The sequence below is a fragment of the Balearica regulorum genome, chromosome 2 (assembly GCF_011004875.1).
Source record: "Balearica regulorum gibbericeps isolate bBalReg1 chromosome 2, bBalReg1.pri, whole genome shotgun sequence".
NCBI classification, from domain to species: domain Eukaryota; kingdom Metazoa; phylum Chordata; class Aves; order Gruiformes; family Gruidae; genus Balearica; species Balearica regulorum.
This window is the reverse complement of record NC_046185.1, coordinates 166,005,879-166,027,326: the sequence shown is the minus strand read 5'-3', so window position 1 is coordinate 166,027,326 and position 21,448 is coordinate 166,005,879. Positions and strand designations below refer to the sequence as shown.

Genomic DNA, 21,448 nt, shown 5'->3' with positions numbered 1-21,448 from the left:
TAAGCCTTAGCAACTGGAGTATTGTTCCTAACAGAATATAAAAGCAAAACCAAAGGAAAAAACAAACAAACCCACATTTGCACCTTTCTGCTCTTTAGAGTCCTAGGATTTTGAAGCATGAAGGCAGGATTGATGTATGGATTCCTGAAAGAAGAGAGTACGGTTTCCCACAGTTTTTACCATCAAGAAACAGATGCATATTGGAGACATTGTCAGGGAGAAAAAAAACAAACAACCCTACAACCTATTTCAGAGGTGCTTACTGGCCTCCAGAAAACAGGGCTAGGGAGCTAACATGGTGTCTTATTTGCAGTTAGGGAACAGCACTACATATCAAAGCCCATGTCTGCCAAGATCTTTAGACATCTACCTCCTGTTATCACATTAAATGTTTGCAAGGTTGTGGGCTTTATGTAATTTAAAGACGTAATATATGTATGCAACAGAAATAAGCATTTTAGACTCCTGAGAGGGGAAAAGCAGCCATTGCTGTCCTTAGTGTAGTTGTGGGCCTCCTATACTACTGATCATGGGTGTTCCTAGTACAAAACATCCCAAATATGCTGCTGTCTTGCCCCTGCTTTGGGCTGAGGTGTTCTCGGTAGGAGGTACAGTGGCTATTTTCTGCTGCTGAGGCCTCTTCTAAATCAGATGGATTGACTGCTGTGTCATATTCCCTTCCATGGAAGATGAAATTGAATGTCTCAAAGGGCAGAAGTATCCATACCCTGTGAAAGGATGGGCAGGACCCACAGCAAGGGTAAATCAAGATAGGTAAACCAAAAGAGTCAGTCATCTTCTGTTGTGTATGTTAGCGTGGACAGAGCAAACAGCTTCTCATCGGGCATAAATCTTTACAACTCTGTTACAATAAAAAGGGTAGATTATCATCTGAGGAAATATGTATAGCTTTGTTAGAGAGAATAGGGCAGTTTTTCTGGCAATGTAACTCAGCTGCAGTAAGGGTCAGCTGTCCAGGTTCCCAGTTGTAGTAAATTAACAGTGCTCAGCTGATGCTTGGATCTGCCTAGTCACCCTCGATGTTGATTTGACTCTGTATCATGGCTATTTTTGCACTCTTATTAACTGGAGAAAATAAGTTTGCTATTTAGATCCCTGTCATCACAAGACCCCAAACTGATAAACCACAAGCTCTTCCCCATCTGGCTCTAACACCATCCTTCCTTCGTGATCGTGAGGCCATTGCCGCCTCGCTGATCTCCCACAGCTGTTTCTCCTGTGCCCTTGACCACTGACGCTGGCTGCTGTAGTGCATGCCCAGACATTTATTTACTCTTTACTTCCTCCCGTGATCACATCTGAGGCCCCTGTTCCCCTGCTCACTCCTACCACCACCTCCTGTGAAGCCCAACCATCTGCTCTGTGTGTTGACAGACCTGCCTTCACGCATGGCATCAGTTCTCCAGGTTGATTAGCTTTCAGCTGGAAAAACTGGTATCTCAATGAACCGATGCTATTCCTTGGCATCTTCCCTCTGTGTGATACAAAGAAAACCTGTAGCATTAAACAAATACATTAAACACCGTCGTTTTCATAGCCCATTCTCTTTCCATCCCCGTGGCTGACCATTGCTTCAGACAGATACTTGGTGCTGTAAGCCCTTAGGCAAAAAATTGTTGAATGCTTTCAGGGTCCACTATTACAAATACTCAGAGCTCCAGAGAGCCAAGGTCTGCTGGCTAGATTTATGAGGTAAAGACAAGAAAATGTTTCAGCAAAAATGGCAGATTGACTATGTCTTCACTCCTAGCTGAAATGTAAGCGTCTGAGTGGCTTTAAGCATACCAAGCCTCTTGACCTGTGTGCTGGCTGTCAGCCCAGATATATCTTGGGCTCAGAGGCAGCATCTACAATATATAGGACTGCCTGTACAGCACTCCCAAGGGCCTTCTTAAGGTCACATTACTTGATCCACCACACAGACTAGCCCCTGCATGGCCCTCCAAGAAGTCTGAAGATCACCCATGCTGCTGTGCTGGACTGTTTAAGTACATTTACAGAAAACAGACCTCAGGAATGCCATCATATGTAATCACAGAATCATAGAATAATAGGGGTTGGAAGGGGACTCTGGAGATCATTCTGGAGATATCTAGTCCAACCCCACTGCTAAAGCAGGATCACCTAGAGCAGGTTGCACAGGATCTCTTGACACCCACCCTTTAGATATTTGTAGGCATTGATAAGATCCCCTCTCAGTCTTCTCTTCTCCAGATTAAACATGCCCAGCTCCCTCAGCCTTTCCTCATATGAGACATGTTCAAGTCCCCTCATCATCTCTGTAGGTCTTCGCTGGACTCTCTCCAATAGTTCCCTGTCTGTCTTGAACTGGGGAGCCCAGAAGTGGACACAATATTCCAGATGTGGCCTCACCAGGGCACCAGGGTAGAAGGGGAGGATAATTTCCCTGGACCTGCTAGCCACATTCTTCTCATCCTGCACCCCAGGACACCATTGGCCTTCTTGGCCATGAGGGCACACTGCTGGCTCATGCTCAACTTGTTGTCCATCAGAACTCCCAGGCCCTTCTCTGCAGCGCTACTTCCTAATAGGTCAACCCCAACCTGTACTGGTGCCTGGGGTTATTCCTCCCTAGGTGCAGGATCCTACACTTGCCCTCATTGAATTTCATTTGGTTCCTGACTGCCCAATTGTCTAGCCTGTCCAGATCTTGCTGAATGGCAGTGCAGCCTTCTGATGTGTTGGCCACTAATCTGGAGGATAGTCAACCCAGTCAGTGTCCTGAATCTACCAACACAAATGTCCTCCTAAACTCTCCCTGAGGTGTCCATCAGACCATGGGCTGAGCCTGAATCTTTCCACACATGTCTTTGTATAGACCAGCGGGTGAAAGGGACTTATCACCCGTGGAGATGAAGATGGGAAGATGATATCTTTGGATCAAGAAAATGCTCAGCACATTCACACAGTTACAAGTCTTCTTGCATTCCTATTCCTAAGAGGAGGTTGCTGAGAAGATGACAGCAGGCTCCTTACTGAGGCACACAGCAGAATTGGAGACAATGATTACAAATGGAAACAATGAAGGTATAAGGGGGGAAAAAAGCTGCAAAATAATTACGCACTGAAATAAGTTGCCTGTAGGGTTGTTGAAATCTCCATCCTTAGATGTTTTGAAGACTTGACTGTACAAAGCCCTGAATATCTAGCTTTGAGTTTGGTGTTGACCTTGCTCTGAGCAGGAGTTTGGACTAGACACCCCTCAAGGTGGTCTCAAACACAGATGAGTCTACAATCTGAGATACTTCACTAGCCAAGATGTACCCAACTATGCCTAACACGGCAGCTGCATCCTAGCCTAATCCCTGCAGACTAAAGTGAGAACTCAGACATCAAGTTCTTGCAGGTACTCCTCTGTTAGAAGCTTGTATTTAGGTCTGTGACTTTGAGGCTAAATCTCTCCCTTTGCTTCTAACTCTCCTGCTTTATGAGATTCTCCAGAGGCTGTAGTCCAGCCCCAGTATACTGAACTTGACAAGCAGTTTTACCTGCAATGCTATGTATCCTTAGTCTCAAGGCCTCTGATTTCATTACCAGGAGAAGCATCTTTCCTAGTATCACACTGAACTGACTGAACTTTTTTAAACTCTCCAACCCAAATTAAAATAAATGGAGAAAATCATGGGTGGAACTGAGACTAAGGAGAATGGAGGTTAAATGCTTATTATTATTCTGTAGTATATATAATTGCAAAAATATGCTTATTTATATATGCTAATTTGCATGTGAAAATTTTAATGAAATGCAAGTGAAATAAGGAGATATATAATGAATGGCTGTTAGCTAGTTAGATTAAGTAGAGAATTTTAGAACTGTAGCTTGTGTTATTTTTTTGATATTTTTATTATCTGTATGAAACTTTCAGTGAACGGTAGATACTAAATGAAAATTAAACACAATTTTCAATTGGTCAAGACTGGCCACAGCTGGGAAAACCCTTTCCTAACTCCATTTAGGTAACTTGTTACTTTGGGCGCATTATTATCTCTGGAGAAAGACTTTGGCGCACTTAAGTCTCACAACAAAGTGTAAGCAAGAAAATGGAGTAGTCATCCTTGATTCCAGACAGCTGATGTGGGAAATCCCATTACTTGGTACAGTCAAAGTAACTTCACATAAGCAAGTTAGGGCAGTTCAAGCATGTCCAACTAGTCCCTGCTCTGCAGATATTTCTAGGACAATGTCAGTTGTATGTATTCTGTCAGTCTCAGCTCTTGTGCTGTAAAGAGAGGGCTTATTCAGGTGAGGACTTGAGTGATTTTGGGAACGTGCACTCAATCTCGAGCAGAAAGCACTGCAAAACTTGCAAACTGGTTTGTTTGCACATGTATTCCCAGTGATACTCAGTGATAGCACAACTGAGGCCAGCAGATGTAATAAGCTAAGATCACAGCTTTTCAGGAGGATCAAAAGAGTCAGAAACTATAAAAGATTTGTTTTAGTCTGGATTGCAGGCGTTTGAGCAGGATCCAGTAGTCGCAGGAGGGGATTCTCTGGTCTAAGGTATGCCAGCAGTCGGATGTGTGACCACAATTGCCCCTTCCAATCCTAGTAAAATAAACAAAAGCTAATGATAATATTTAAGGAAGTCTTAACAAAAAGAAATTGAATCAAAGGATTTTTTTTTTTTCTCTTGCTTTTGCCTTTTTTTTTTTTTCATTTTCCTTAACCCCAAATTGGTAATGAGAGAGCGGCAGCTAAGGAACGCACATTATGTTCATTGCAAACAGAAGTTAGAAAAGGCACTAATCAACGCTGGAGAGGAAGCCAACCACTTCAGAGGACTTCTTCAGACAGCCACCTTCTGCAAATGAAGGGGGCTGCTCTGTTTCTCATTCAGTGAATTGCAGCTTTGACACTTCAATGGATTTATGCTTGAGGTCCTTTCAAAAGCTTTTATATCCTCTTTAGTCTGCTACTATAACTTTCTTGAAGAGGTGAATGCGGGGAGATTAATAGATTTAGTTTTCAGTGCCCCAGTTTTGCCCTCATTGAAATCAGTAACACAAATCCCCAGTAATTTAAAGAAACCATGGACAGAACTCGAGCCTTTCTAAAGAATCAAGGCTCAATACTTTTCAGCAAGTGATCTAAAATGACAAGATGCTAGCACAAAGCAACCTTTTTCACAGACCCAGTCATTTCCAAGGCTAAAAGCAAACACTACTGCAGCTTGAGTATACTCTTTTAAAGCAGAGTATATAACTCAGCTGCTTGATACATCAGCCCATAGACCTGTAACGCACTCACAGTAGGTATGGAGAGAGTTCATTGATCATAGCACCAAAGGCTGAGTCCCATTTTCCTAAACTGGGTGCAAGAGTCAACAGAAATGGAACAATTTTTCTGGATAGTTTAAGTGTCATTAACCCGGTTATTATTTAAATAAAAATCCAGTTGTCCAAGTCAGGGTCGTTAGTACTGGAAATGAAAGCGTGAAATTCAGAGGTCACAAACCTCACCAGACAGAACATTGACAGCAAAACTATGCAGAATGGTTTGATATGACCAGATAATAGTGAAGTTTTTTTGAGAAATGGGACCTGATCCAAAAACATTTGCTCAGCTGAACTGAAGAAGATCATGTGGTTGGTGCAGGGTCTGGGGACTCTTCCCTCTGCCCCTGTATTCCTGTGTCACCTGGACAGGATACTTCATTGTTTCCTGCCCTTGTAGGTCTAGTTTTAATTAAAAGGTCATTAGAAGAGGCATGGTCTTTATTCAGGTTTACATAGAGCCCTTTACCATGGACTCATGGTCTCTATTACAAAGCTCTCCCTGCTAAGAAAAGTACAGAACTACGCTATGAATGCTTCTTCTGGAGTGTATATTAGCTAATTTGATTGAAGTCATATAGAGGACAGTATCAAAAAAGGTCATATAGTCCTGAACTTCTTGGTACTGATACTACTCATTTCACCACCACATCATTCATGAAAGCTTAGCTGCTTTATAGAAAACAGGATATTTTACTACAAAAAAAGTAACTTAATTGACATTTATGGTAAGATTCATATTTTCTGGATTGGGATTTAAGCAAAATATAAGTGTCTGTGTCCAAAGAAAGACCCCAAATCCAGCGCTGCTTTAGCGTGGAGTTCTCATCAGCTGTCCCCTTGCTCATTTTTGAGGCCCCTAGGTGTGAAACCATAAGCATTCAGCACTCTGAGAAGCCTCCTGATCTGGGGACCTAAGTATAAACACAACCTGTCACCGAAGCATCCATCAGGACCCTGGAAGCTTAGAGCATTTCCATCTGTAGTCACAGGCTGAGGACTTAGCTTTGCTCTGGTACCAGCTTCTCAAAGAGGGAATTGCCTTCTGCCATCATACGGGAGCTGCGGCACCTGCCTCTGGCCCTGTGGAAGACCATCTACACAGATCTTTGTGGATCTGGATTTTAGTATTTAGTTAACATTGAGCTTGTTTTACAGTCCCCTGCTCTCAAAATGAGTCAGATGCCCCAAAATCTAAAGATCAGTAGAAAAATCACAAAATCACTAGTAACAATAGCATCCCTTTTATTTAACTTTTGATTCTAGAGCTTTTAGGAGATCTAATTTTCAAATGTTTCTTTACAAGAAACAAGGAAGAAATACAGTCTTTGAAAAAAATAACAGTCTGAGAGTCTCACACAATCACATGACTCCTATAGCTGGGAGTTCAGGAAATAAAACGCTAAATATGGGAGCCTCTACCAAAAAACCCACAAGAGTCACCACAACCACTGGACTCACACTGGCATATATGTTGTGATAGCAGAATACTTTACAACTCTTAACCAGAGGGAAAAAAAAAAAACCCAACAACAAAAAACCCCAAAATAATCAAAAAAGCTTTGTTCTTCTGGGCAGTTCTGGTTCACCAAAAGGTAGCACTTTAGTTAACCTCTTTTATTTAAAGAGCACAGTTATTTCCCTTGTATGCCTATGAAAACTCTTTTTACTTGTAACCCAAGGAGCAAGATATCATTTGCACATAACATTCGCATTGTAATTTACAGCAAAGACCTTGGTTGGCTGCCAGTCTAATAATCTCAAACCCTGCAGAATGAAATGAAGACATTAATATTATTTTTATTAAGCTGGTAATAAGGCAGAATGAAGCAGAGTTTAAAGCAAATGCAGGTGGAGGAGATTTTATGCCAAAGCATTAAGCACATTTCTTGAGCATGGCCAATCCCAGCTCCAGGCAAGACACTTGGGAGGTGCAAGAAAAATTCCTTCCTTTTAGGTGTTAGTCTTGAGATATACACAGCCCTTCCTTTTTCACTGCAGTCAATGGGAGTTAGGTCCAGCTGCACCTTGAAAACATTAGTTTTCATGAATCTTTTTACCTATAAGCTCCCTCCATGCTCGATGTTGTTCCTGAGGAAACTCCCTGAATTTTAATGCCTTTGACTTCATGATACTCATCAGAAAAAGGCCAGCATAGACAGAAATACCAGATCTAACAAATTTCTACATCCCTGTGAGGTGACTCTGGTGGTTAGCTGTTAGCTTTTGAGACAGTCTAGGTATCTTACCTATGGCCTGGCCTTCCAGAGCTGCACTGCTCGCTTGGTCTTGCTATACCTGTCATTTCTTTGCAGATGTCTTCAATACACAGGGGCAACTCAAAAGTGACCAGATTATTTCTCTGGGCACCTGAATCCCACTTTTTTTTTTTTTTTTTTTTTTTCTGTCTGGGCATAAATTGGTAGGGAACTCCTTTTGCCTAATGCTATGTGTTCAGATTCAGACTACAGATTAAGACAGCTTAATATAGATGTGCAGGTGTAGGAGGTTTTACACTCAGAGCTTGTAGGTAATGGAGCTCCAGCACATGAACACAGTCATTTGAGATGACGAAGTACAGGTCTCTCCCAGATCCCACATCAAGTGTGGATGTCTGGGATATCCCTACAGTACCTCCAATGGCACCTGGTACCTGTTTGTGTGCAAATGAGTCCTGGCACTGCTCTGTATGATCAGAGGATCCATCTCACACTTGGATGATTGACTTTTCTTGTGATTTCTGAGACATTTATACAGTTACACATCAAGATGTGACATGGGAGCTGTAGGACATGCATACCTCTTCTGAAACAGCAGCTGGAGACTGGGTGGGATGCCCTACTCTGCCTGAAAGGGAACCCATTGATTATAACATGAGCTCAGACACCCAGAGAAGAGAGACAGACACATACATGTGCCTGAATAGGGTTCTGAGACCCATTTCTAAAATTACTGGTGAAGAATATCTCACACCACATGTCCAAATCCTTTACGTATCAAGACAAAGAGTAGGATTCATTGTAGATGTCTCCACCTGGACCAGTCAACCATATTCCTTCCTGTAGTGAGTGCAGATATACTTGCTATAGTCAACTCAGTCTATAGCATGATTCATTTCATCCTAGAGTAAACTACAACTGGTCTGATGAAACCAGTTCCTCAAAAGTGACCCCATTTCTTCTAATTCAACATAAAGGGAACCCACGCTGTCCAGTTCAGCTGAAGAAGTCTTCATTACATAAAGCTATTGAGGGAATTTGATCTAGAGATAACAAAGTCTAGATTTCTATGGGAAAATTAGGAAATCAGGTTCTGATTTATTTTTAGGCTGTAGGTTCCATTTATAAAATGGAAACCACATCCCCAGTAGAAACATAAAATTTCACAAATGGCATAAACAACAGACCCACTTTTCACATCTGTAGCTCTGTCACCATCCCCACTCAGCAGAAAAAGGTTGGAACACACAAGCTTTTACCCTCTTTTTGACTTTAAATCAAAGGTCTAATCTGAAATGAAGTGTCTCCTGGGGTTAGCAGTGGCACATCATTTCGATTGCTGTGGACTGTGGTCCAGAAAAGAGTGAAATATCAGCAGCATGTGCAGACCCTTGAATCCTGAAGGACCATCAGCTTCTCAACATGTGGGTAAAACAGAAGCAGTTTTCCGCCTGTCTGCAGAGCAAGTCAGCTCACAACTCTCAAGTAGTAGCAGCAATGTTTAAACTGCTCATTTGGGACAGTTTAAGGGCTTTCTGATCTGTTATGTGGCAAGTGAAACCATAAGCAGTATGCAACTCTCTTCAGTCATGGGTAATTAATATATTTTTCATGGTATTGATATAACCCCTCTCCATCGCCAAGAGGAATCCATAAGCCTTGATTCACTTTTCAGTGCCCTCCCTCTGTTTTTGGGAGCACAAGGAGTCAGGATGGCAGAGTGGTTCCCTGAGCTGCCCCACAGACCTCTTTGGTGTACTTGCTTAGAAAATCAAATGCTCCCCTATCTGTGCATGCCCTGACATGCTGACGCCTCCTTTTGGGTTATCTGCAGGTCATGGGAACCATAACGTATATTTAAAACCCAGCAGGTCTGCTGAAAAGCTCTGAGTAAGGAGTTAGCCAAGGGAAATTGTCACAGTCCCCTAATCTCCACTTACAATGTTGATTTGAGCTACTATTTCCACTGCTGCAGAAGTGCAATTGTCAGTGTGGTACCAGGTCATGGTATTTATATCACATGCCACATACTTCATGTGTCATGGAAACAGGCTACAACATCTACTCACCAGCCCTCCTTCCCTCCTTCCTTTTTTTTTTTTTTTTTTCCCTTTCTCTTCCCCCTCGCCCCCCTTCTCCTTCTGGTTTCCCTCGACTCCTTTTAGCTCAGAACGTTTTTAAATAGAAACACCCTCAGCACAGCACATTGCCTTGCCATGATAAACTGTTTTAAAGGTTGGACAAGGAGCTTGCCAAATCAATGGCCATTTTTTTTTCAGCGAATGCTTCAGGCCAAAGCAGGACGCCTATGTCTGTGAGCAGACTGACCATACTTAATTTGGAAAATTCATTCTAGGAAGCATATGAGACAGCATCATTGCGCGGGCACTGGTTGCAAGCCACAAGAGAAGGCTGTAGACTCTCAGTTTGAGGGATTATGTACCCATGGCTACTTCTATTAGTTCAATACAACCAAAGGTCCACTGTGCAGGATGGACAAGGGAAGATATGCCCTGAGCTATAAAGCAAGAAATGAAGAACCAGGAGATTCGCCCAGACAGGCAATGAGATTTCCTTAAAACCTAACTTTATTACATAAAAAATAACTTTGCAACCATTTTAGCACACACTTTGGCCAATTAAGTATTGAATGCAAGGGAAATAACAGAGGGGATAGAAAGATGATTGCTAAGTCAGCATCTCCAAGATAGCTTAGAATAAAGCGTAGGGGGGGTTTCTCTTTATAGTCCCCCATCCCATTTACAGTGAAATTATTTGAATCAAAATAAATTTTTAAAACATAGTAATAATAATAAAAAAAACCCCAAAATTTTAAAAAATCATGGCTGAAAATTTTGAAACCTAGGTGGATAAGCAGCAGTGGAATAAATAATAGCACTATGCTGCAAGCATTTAATTAAGCAAATATCCTCCCTGGTTTCTTGCTATAAAGAAAGGGTCAGGTTCCTCCAGATGGTGTAGTAGGAAATGATGACAAATTAGATGAGTGTCTGAATCCTCCTCAGGAGCTTATAACTCATCATTGACTAGAAAAGGAGATTAGGAGCTTAATTTTATAGTCATTCTTCTTAGAAGGGTGCATAGAGTGAGCAAGATACTCAGATGAATGTTCACAATGACTGTACCTGCCGAGTGATGTTTTCTTATTTTGCAACATTTTTTATTCAATTTTCCTGACTGGAAGAGAAAGAAGAGTAGAAATAACTATTCCTTTCAGATCATGCTGATTCGAATTATCTACATTTTTGAGTATTTTCAATTACCAGCAGCTTCCATGGAGTTCTCTTTGAGTGCATTACTGCATGACTATATATATAAATGCATATATTTTCCCAACTTGATTAAAGCCAGGAAAAAAAATGCTCAGGGGAAAAAAAAAATCACTGATCATCAGCAAACTTATTTCTGATCAAGGAAAAAAAAAATGTTAAATTTGGCGAGGATATTGGATTTCAGTGAAATGTTCTAACTACTTCTTGCTGGAGTAGGACTAAATACAGAAATAAATGCTGACATTGAGGCAGAGTAGTCCTGTGAGTATCCCTCTCTTAATGGAGAAGAGATACTACTCAAAATTCAATGGGATTTTGTTTCCATGAAATTTTCAGCTTGGTTTTCCAGGCTCCCACAAATCCAGGTAGGCTTAGTCAGGTGTCCCGGCTCTGGGATGCTTGTTTTAGGTGTATCCAGGAGGTTCTGTTTGCGGATGCTGTTGTATTTCACCAGGAAGTATACAAGATGATGATAAATCTGCTTGCTGTTTGCTGAAACCATGGAGGACAAAGGGCCAAAATCACAGGTTCCTCTTTTCCATTCCCAACTCTGTGGACAGCAAGTGAAGACTGAAAGAATGGAGGATATTTCCCAGAGATGCAAGATTGCTAATGGCCTTCCGAGACCTAAAATGGTCCCTGAGGCATAGAATCGATCCCTAACAGGGATATAAAAGGTGACATGGTGTCCCCATCGCTGCTCGCACCATGGCTACCCCAACCCAACAAGTGCTTCAAATTTGCTCATTCTCGCAATGATTGTGCAAAAAATCAGCTGTTAGCTGCAATTTTGTAATGCATTGTCAGCTAGCTAGGAAATGAAGCAACCAACCTTCTAGTCTTGGTTCTGCCAGTGAACTTTCCTGAGAGCTGGAGAAGTTGTATCAGTGCCATCTTCTTATTCCTTGCACATATACACACATGCATGCTTGTAGAAGTATGTATGAATTTTTTTTCACCATTTTTTATGGCTCTCTTAGCTAAAACTTTTCATACCCCTGCTGGATGTTTTACTTATTTTTAAAACTATCCACTCTTTCTGGTGCCCAGCATGTTTTGCTAACCTCTCTCTAAGGACACTTCTTAGAAAGAATCATTATTTGTCCTGTGGTTGTATCCTGGCTTGGGACCTACCTCCTTCAAGGAGGTTAAAAATGCTAGGACCTTTTGCCAGACAGAAAATACATGAAAGGGACAGATAAAATTTTATGTTGCAAAACATAAATAAATTTTCTCCTTTCTGTCTGAACAAGAGCTACAACACATGGATTCATGTTCTCACTGAGTTTTTGCTAGAGAAGGCAGCGAGAATGCATGCATGTGTTTCTGTATGTTCCAGGAAAGTTTGGTTATGGATGATCTACTATGAATATTTATATGTTTATTGTGACTGTCTTTTAATTAGGTTTCTTCCTCTCTTCTCCACTCAATTCTCCTTTCCAACAGAAGGAAAAAAAAAAAAAAAGGGAAATACATAAGAAGTAAAACTCCTCTTGTCTCCTGGTTTCATTCCCTTTTCTTGTTGTTCCTTTCATTTTGGAAACATGATCGTCATGACTGGGAAAGAATCAAAGCACTCTGTTTTTGTTGATTTTCATACAACAATGCAAAGGAGACCGCAATGGTCTAAAGTGGAGGGAGGAGTAGGGGAATGGCGGGGGAAGGGATGGTGCTGTATAACTCTGCCCCGAGCTGTGAGGTAGCATGGAAGGTATCGGAATAACCTGCAAGGTGTTAAAAAACAGGGAAAGAGAAAGGTAGGAAGGATTCAGAAAAGACAAGAACAGGAGTTTTCAGCCGGGAAAACCACTGATCTGATTCTGTGGACTCAAGGTCTAGCTAGAGGCATCGTATCCGAGTGTCCTTTTTTTTTTCTTTCCTGTGTAGTGCTCTATGTGCTTTGAAGTGAATCCTAAAGAACACTTGCTCAGTAGGCTGTCGACCATTTGAAATACTCAATGAGGTAACAAACAGATCTGCAAAGAGAGGGGGAAAAAAAAAGACAAAATACAAAGAGAAAATGTCTGAGTTTTGTTTGGATTCACTTGGTTTATCTTCTTTCTCTTTCTGCTTCTGTTTTCCTTCTTTATGCCTATTAGCTGTGGTCTGTTCATATTCCAGACTTTGCATGATGTTACCATGCTTCGTAAGCTTTCTGTATTGTATTTTCTGAAGCAACTGAGTTCAAAGTGAAATAATTACATTCCTTATGGGCTTGACTGTGGGCTAGATTTCATATACCATGATACAGAAAGCATTCCCTCCTGTTCCCACTTGATAGCAAGGAGATCGTAGGCTTCTACTGGTGCATTTTAAACCAGTTTCTGTGTTATCCCCGTAAGAATAAATGCCCTTTGCTAGCCTTGAGCACAAATGAATTGAGATGAAATACTCCAGAGCTTGAATTGTTGCTGCATGTTATGAACTGATCAGTTTGCCTCCAGTATGGTCATTATGGTCTTCCTTCTCTCTAGATAATACCTGTTCCTTGAATATCCTAAGATCGAGCTATGCAGTTTGGTGCTGTGGATCTTGATGGCTAAGAGAGAAAATTAAACAGAGGAAGAGATGCAGATATAAACAGACCATGGTCCCTAGCAGAATACCAGAAGCAGTTCTGGATTTACCCTAAGCAGCTTGCCGTCATATATTTAATGATAGTCAAAGAGTAAGGAAAAGTGAGAGATGGTCTGTGCACTGCTTTCACTCTTCTGAATTTGAACAAATTAAGAAAATAAGGAGAACATAAATAAAAATGCTGCCTTTTGAGAGTGGTTTTCTTTAACCCTAACTGGGGTCAATGCTCTGGGTGCAGATTTTGTACTAAAGCTGGCACAAAGCTGTAGCCAGCTCTGCAGCATCAGAGACAATGTTGAGTTTGGGTGTCGTGGATAACATCCAAGCAATCTGGACAGAATTGAAGTGGTCCAGAGCCAGATAGGGTGTCCTGGCACTGATGTCCTTATGATCCTGGGAGGGTCTGTCCTGTCAGGAGCAGTATCATGGAAGGCGGTGTGTGCCCAGAGCAGTCTTGTCTATAGTTTCCTGCATCTTTGAATTTTGTGAGGTAAATCCAGTGCAAATTCTTGTGCAGCCGTACCCTGGGCCAGATCAGGGGGCCAATCTGGGTCAACACTATTTTTTTTTCAGGGTTAGTTTCAGCGTCTTCTCTCATTCCACCTCACAGATACATAAATGTTTGGGCTGGCAGAAGGGAGCAGGAGCAGCCGTTGGTGGGGGGAGACAGAATCGCTTCTTTCTGCAGTAAAATGCCAACTTGCAGTGGGTTATAGAGCGGGTAAAGCTATATTCTGCATTAAAAGGCCTTGCCAAAGCTGAGCTGGCCTGCTTAGGGCCAGTCAGGTGTCTCTGTAGCCAGGGTATGGTTTATTCACAAAAAATGTGGAGGCTTGAGTGTATACTTAAAACCTTTCTCCAAACATCCGGCATTAGAAAAGTATGTATGAGTCCTGCCCACAACGATTCAGCAAACCATATTTTCCATGAATGCATTTGATCGCAAATATGAGAAACGTATGGGGATCTGATGCTTCTATTTTCCTGGTAGGGGGGAAAAAGCACAGAACACATATATCAAATAATCAGAATAATTACAAAATAAATACAAAACAGCCAGTTGGCAAGCACAGTCATTCAAGAGATATTTCTGACTAATACTGTCCAGGACCACTGGCTTAATGTTGTGTATTAAAAAGAAACAACCAAAAAAAAAAAAAAAAAGCACAAGCACTCGTGTGACCTGCTGTGGTTGTCTTGCTGAAGAGAATGGCTTCACATTTGCTTTGAATTATTCTGTGCATGGTCTGAAATGTCGTTTCTTCTTTTTTTTTTCTTTTCCTCTTTTTTGCTTTGCTATTCTATGTGTTTCATATTGTTTTATGTTTCTGTCTCAGAATGCTTAATCCTTCTCTGCATCCTCCAGTACTATTACGATATTACAGTAATGGGCTGATGAATGTACTTCTTTTTATTCAATTTATAGCTAGTCAACAAATCTTTCTCTCCCCACCACTTACGATAAAGCAGCATGTTCTGTACCAGGGAAAAATGGATGAAATCCAGTGTTATGTGCCTCACAGCTGAAGGGGGCACACCCTGTCTGCAGAGACTTTTACTCCTCAACAGCTCTCACATCTTCTCATTTAAATTTCATCTAAGAAGCAGTTAATAAAATGCAGTAACTTTTGTTATATGTTTTTTATACGTTAATAAAATTCCAGTATTATACAGCCTGAACAGCTGCTTGCAGACTTTCACATAAAGATGCCATTAGCTACAGTGTGCTCAATTTCAGACCCGCATCTCTTTACATACTTGATTCCCTTACCTAAGGGAATGTTTATACTACTTGCTAGATGTTAAGAACGATGAGATTTGGGTACTTTGTGAAACTGACTTAGTTTGTACCACTCAGGGCAGATTGAGGCATAAATCCCCATTCTCGAGATTTCCAGTCCCTTCCTCCATTCACTGGGCCATGTGGCTTCCTTCCTAATTCCTTCCCCATTAGTCAAAGTGCTTAAGAACATAAGGATGGGAATAATTATCCTTTGTAGTCCACTGTCCTTCTTCCAACAGTGGACGGCAATAAACTATTTCAGGGAAAGTCGGTAAAAATTAAGGAAAGCAGAGACCTCACTTCTTTCAGATACCCACTCAGGTACCATGATACTACATGATACATTTCTATACTCAATAGCAGTATTTCCTTTTCTAGTGGATATCTTTCCTAAAACTAAACAATACCTTAACCCCAAGACAAGGACTTAATGCAAAAAATTTTGGGTAAAAATTCAGCATTACCTCTGACAGTTTGCTGTGGTTTTATACTTCATGACTACAAAGGTAGGTCATTGCTTCTAACTGTGATAGTCCCCTATTGTGACTTCTCTCAGAAGATATTTTCCAACCAGGGATAATAATCTGGACTGAAAATAACAAATGCAGTTATTCATGAATTATGTTGATTTTTGAACTCTTGGTCCCATCTCAGAAAGCTGTATTATGTTTGCTTCATCTCCAGATGCAGAAGTCTACATGTGGGTGTCTACCTATGTACTAGAAGCTCAGTTCAGTTGCTCAAAGTATCTAGTGTCATTTTGGATGCCACCTCCAGGAGGGCACAGGACCTTATGTCTTATCTACCAACCCCGTACAGAGATGCTATAAAGTATTCAAATGGCACTAAGCACCTAAGTTTAAGAAGGAAATCCTGACTTTAGCAATATCACCAAACTTGGGGATCATAGGATCCAGATAATTTATTTTGGTTAAGCACCTTGTTGAATCAAGATGTTCTTTCACCATAAAGAGCTCAGTTTAGGAGTAACTTGTCAGCTGTCAAAGCTAGTTTTAAGGAACTGGTATCTGAAGATAAAATATTCAACTGTTTTGAGGGTATTCTGTGTGGTTTTTTTTTTTTTTTTATATTTGAATAAAGGAAATACTGCTGCTCAGAACTTCTGATCTCCATCCTTCTTCAAAGGCATAATAGTATGTACTTGCATACAGAGGTTTGCCTGGCACAGCAATTAAAACATTTTGTTATGGATCCAGGGGTGCTCTAGCCTTGCACAGGACTTGTTCCAAAGATTTCCCCAGCTAACTCATCTATAAATGAGTGGCTGATGCTTTGGATTGGGTAGTCAACGGTGGCCAGAAACTCCCAGAGACATCGACTGGCATTGAAATCATTTCATATGCATTCTCCCTGCTAACACATCCTGGTAGCCAGACACAGGTGGTGGGATTTTTGTCTACCTGCGCATGATGAAAGCCGTATCTCCAGTTACACAGTGAAAACTAAACCGTGGTACCATGGTAGGCCATGGTATAAGTTAAGAGAAAGAAACAAGCCATCCTATTTCTTCAACCACATTCAAGATTTCAGTAGTTCCTTAGGGAGGTTAAAAGTGGGCTTCTGGGGAGGGCAATTTCTGAGAAATCTGATGTCATTAGAATCGACGAATCTTAGAAAAGCTGTTTGGAAGAGACAACCAGACACCTCTTAGTCCAAACTTCCAGCTGGGGTAGGACTACTGTCAACCGTAGATCAGGTTAGCCATGGCTTTGCCTAGCCATGGCTTGCAAACCTCCAAGGATGTGTATGCCAGAGCTTCTCTAGATAACCTGCTCCAGTGCTACACTACACTGAAATGATTTTTTGTCTTAATATCCAGACTAAACCCCACAAACCAAAACTATTTCCCCCCATATCATATAGCATGATTAAGAAGAATTTTGATTTACTTTTGCTTTTCTAGCTGCCACTGAAATAGCTGTAGTCCCCACCCAACATGCAAGCCTAGCTCCACTGAGGTCTCTTCACAGGACATGTGCATACTGAGAATCCTGTAAGGCACCCCTCCAAATCCATCCTGAACTCTGTACACAAAACTGAGTGCAGTCCTACAGATGCAGCCTTAACAGCACTAAATACAAAATAATTGCTTCTTTTGGTACACTGGACATGCACTTTCTAATGTGCTACATTATTATGTGGTTTGCCTTATTTACAGCAAGAGTGAACTGGTGACACTCAGGTTTATTCCTGCTTTGTGGTCAACTTGGCACTCACCATTACCCCCAGGTCTTTCTTCTCCAGGTTAACATTCAGCCTGTCACTTTCTAGCATATAACTACGCATGGCAGTATTTCAGTTTGACATTTCCAAAATCAGAAATGTGTCTAATTGAATATGAAGCTAGACTCTGAGATTAGTTTTATTCCTATCTCTTTCTTACAACACCAGAGAGCTCAGCCCTTTTTGGCCCTCCTGGCCCCCACGGATTTCACTGTGGAAAGTCAATACTCACAAGGAATATTTGCTGCATAAAAACGCAGATTAGGCTGGTATGTCTAACTCCTGCTGAGAATCCCTCTGCATCTTTTTTGCCTTGCAACAGCATTAAAAAAAAAAAAAAAAAGAAAGAAAAAAAGAAAAAAAAAGAAAAAATCTTCTTCATTCCCAAATGCCTCAGTCTTTTATGACGGAAGTCTTGCTTAAGTGTTTTTGAAAATTTGATCCCAGATTCATATAAACCTGAGATCAGCCCTGAAGTAATTCCAAGGCAGAGGGAAGGAAAAAATAATAGGACTTTGCTGTTCAGAAGGATGAGGGTGGGAGAAGAGGACAATTAAATGGGAATTATTTTGTTCTGTGGTTAGTCACAGGGGACTGATCTGATTACGTAACCTAACTTAAATGTTGACCTTTATGTTGTCAGTGTAAAAAACAAACATATTAAACATGGCCTTGGGTTCCTGTACAAGATACAACAAATTGAGGAAGAGAGGGAGAGAGATTGAGTATTATGGGGCCAAAGGAAAGGCCTGATTGATAGATGAGGCTCTGGGGAGGGCAGTGTTAAGATTTCCTGTCTTTTCTGAAGACCTCAGTGTTTCTACCTGGAAGAAAAGAAAAGAAAAAAAAAAAAAAAAAGATATTTCTCATATATGTGTGGTTATACAGGTTTCTCTTTTCCCCATTTTTTGTTTTGAAAGAGGGGAAAAAATATCCCCCTCAGATTTTTATCAGGCATATTGCCAGAATTCTGTCATCACCAGGAAAATGGTTTCTTCAGCAGACACATCTGGGCAACTTCACGCCCGTTCCTGATGTAAGCTATCAAATCCTGCCCCAGATAGCGACGAGAATGGTTCACCATTCCTGCAGGAAAAAGAGTAAGGTTTACTTTTATTTAATTGGAAAATGGGTGTATTAGGAGGAGAACAGATAATTTCTTACAGAAAACATCTTCAATGGCCCATCTATTTGTAAGCACTGCTCTCTCTTCCTTATTGTCCCACCTCCTATCACAACTCCCTTTTCCTGTTTTGTTCATTATGTGTCTGGAATCACGTAAATATATATATAAAATATTTATAATATAAAATATTTATATATTTATATATTTATATATATAAACTTTACAGATTTCTTGAACTCTCTAAATAATTAAATTTTCTGTATCTAGTTTGAGAAGCAAGGACATACACACATGTATAAGTATACACCATATAATGTGTGTACAGGTATACAAACATGTATGTGTGTTGCATATATACATATTTACTGTGGTATATAGCTTAATAATACGTGTGCAGTGTGTGTAAACTGTATTTGTGTAGCTATAAGAGATGAGATACAATGGCTATGAGTGTTGTGCTGGTTTTGGTGGGGGTAGAGTTAATTTTCTTCATAGTAGCTAGTATGGGGCTGTGTTTTGGATTTGTGCTGAAAATAGTGTTGATAATATAGAGATGTTTTTGTTATATAAAGATGGTTTTGTTATTGCTGAGCAGTGCTTACACAGAGCCAAGGACTTCTCTGCTCCTCACCCCACCCCACCAGCAGCTGGGGGTGCACAAGGACTTGGGAGGGGACACAGCCAGGACAGCTGACCCTGATGGCCCAAAGGATATTCCATACCATATGACGTCATGCTCAGCATATAAAGCTGGGGAAAAAAGAAGGAGGGGGGGGGAAGATGTTCAGAGTGATGGCATTCGTCTTCCCAAGTCACCGTTACGTGTGATGGAGCCCTGCTGTCCTGGGGGTGGCTGAACACCTGCCTGCCATGGGAAGTGGGGAATGAATTCCTGGTTTTGCTTTGCTTTTGCTTTACCTATTAAACTGTCTTTATCTCAACCCATGAGTTTTCTCACTTTTACTCTTCCGATTCTCTCCCCCATCCCGCTGGGGGACAGTGAGCAAGCGGCTGCGCGGGGTTCAGTTGCCAGCCAGGGTTAGAGTGTGCACATGCATGCATCGGTTTATTTACAGATAGCTCCAGCCTGCTCGAAGAAGGGTTGTGTCCTAATTGCATGGCCTCTGGCCAGTGCCAGCAGATTTAATGCGACACAGATGGCCACTGTCTGCCTATTCGCTCTGCGGGAAGTGATCCATCTCAGCCGACCAGCCCTCCCTCCCCCTGACCATGAGATACAGGACTCACGACCCCTCTTGGTCTTTGCTCTGCCCTCCTGGTTGCTATCTCCCTGCCTGGAGGGTCAGGAGGAGCTCTCACTACATGCTTGGCCAGGCACGCTGCGAGGCAGCAGAGGGGTGCCTTCATCTCTCCCCTCCTGCTCAGTGTGCGTCCAGAACTTGCTGTGAGCCGTGTCCCATCAGCTCGATGTTTGGCAAGGCTTGCTTTGAGCAGCACTGTAGGCCCTAATTGAAAATGCATGTTGCTTTATAATCCCTTTTATTGGCATTTACTTTCCCTGTGGAATAGCAGGATAGTAATAATATACAGTGTATTACTATTACACGGCAAAATGGATTTCCACTTACCATTAATTTTTTCTGTCTTGTTTTTAAAAAAAAGCAAAGAAATTACCAGCATGTTTAAAATGTATATTAAAACAATGTATTTCATCTTTGTAACCAACTTACCCAAAGTGCACACACTCTGCTTTCAAAGGGCTAGTATTAAGCACCAAATCTCTATGAAAAATCCTGTTGAAAGGGGCCATATCTCCAGCTGCTGCAAACTAGCAAAGCTCTGTTGAAGTCAGTAAAGCCATAGCAGCTTATGCCAGTTAAAAATTTGTCCTTTGGACTTCCCTTTGCTTGTTTCAGAGTGATTAACAGGAAAAGAAGGGGTATCCCCAGAAGGCTGAAATGTCCTCTGTATGTATAAGCACTGCACCTGTGATCCTCCCCATCGCAACATCAGGCAAAGCCACACAAACACACGAGAGACATCTGGCTATCACAGATCCATAAAAAGCCTCTTGGCCAAATCAGAGAGCAGAACCATAAGATAGTTTTTTGGAAGGACCTATGGAGATCATCTAGTCTGGTCTCTGACTCAAAACCACGCCAACTAAGATCAGGGTGCTCAGGACTGTGCTCAGTTAGGTTTTGAATGAGACTAGATCTCTCCTCTGTGTAATCTGTTCCTTATGTGGTTAAAACTGAATTGGCTTCATCGTCTTGATCTGCGTCCACTGAGCAACAAATCCCCCTGGATCCTGCAGCTTCCTTTGCATTTACAAGTGAGAAACAATCACACTGGGTTTTGTGATTGGGGTGGCCATAAGTTAAGTAATGGAGATACAACACAGGGCTGTATCTGAGGAAGGCAGCTTCCAGGAGAGCTCTGCCAAGCAGCATCCACACAGTGGTGTGGAGTTACAGCCTTCTGCAAAACTGCTATAAGCAGGCTAAATTGAGGGAGATGCACAAAGCAAGATTGACTGTTGCCCTGTGCATTCTGAATGAGACCCAACAGGCATGACTGTGATGATTTTCAGATGCTGAAGATCCTTATCCTAGTTAATTTACTAGAAAGATGGTAATCATTGTTTTCAGATTTCACCTTGCTGATTGCAGTTTTGTTGTGCTAATTGACACCAAACAGAAGCTGACCTATTACCTTCAGTCAGGATACATCAACCTACATCAGGTGAATAACTCACCCACTTCGGCAGCTTTGGGCTAAAAAGAAAAATCAGCACTGACTTCTCTGATGCCAGTATCTCTTCCTGATGCTATCAAAGACACCAATGTTTATAATATATTCTTTTTTCTTTTCTTTTCTTTTTTTTTTTTTTTAATTGGAAGATGTTAAATAATCCAGATTGCAAC

The 21,448-nt window shown here is 41.4% G+C and overlaps 2 long non-coding RNA genes across 4 annotated transcripts in view; both read left to right on the top strand.

The window, feature by feature from the left end:
- The window catches only part of LOC142600638 (uncharacterized), a 184,167-nt gene that overhangs the window by 126,384 nt on the left and 36,335 nt on the right, over nucleotides 1–21,448 (top strand). The gene's annotated exons all lie outside the window — the stretch shown is intronic.
- Nucleotides 1–21,448, top strand: part of LOC142600639 (uncharacterized) — a 48,136-nt gene that overhangs the window by 1,954 nt on the left and 24,734 nt on the right. The window lies entirely within an intron of this gene.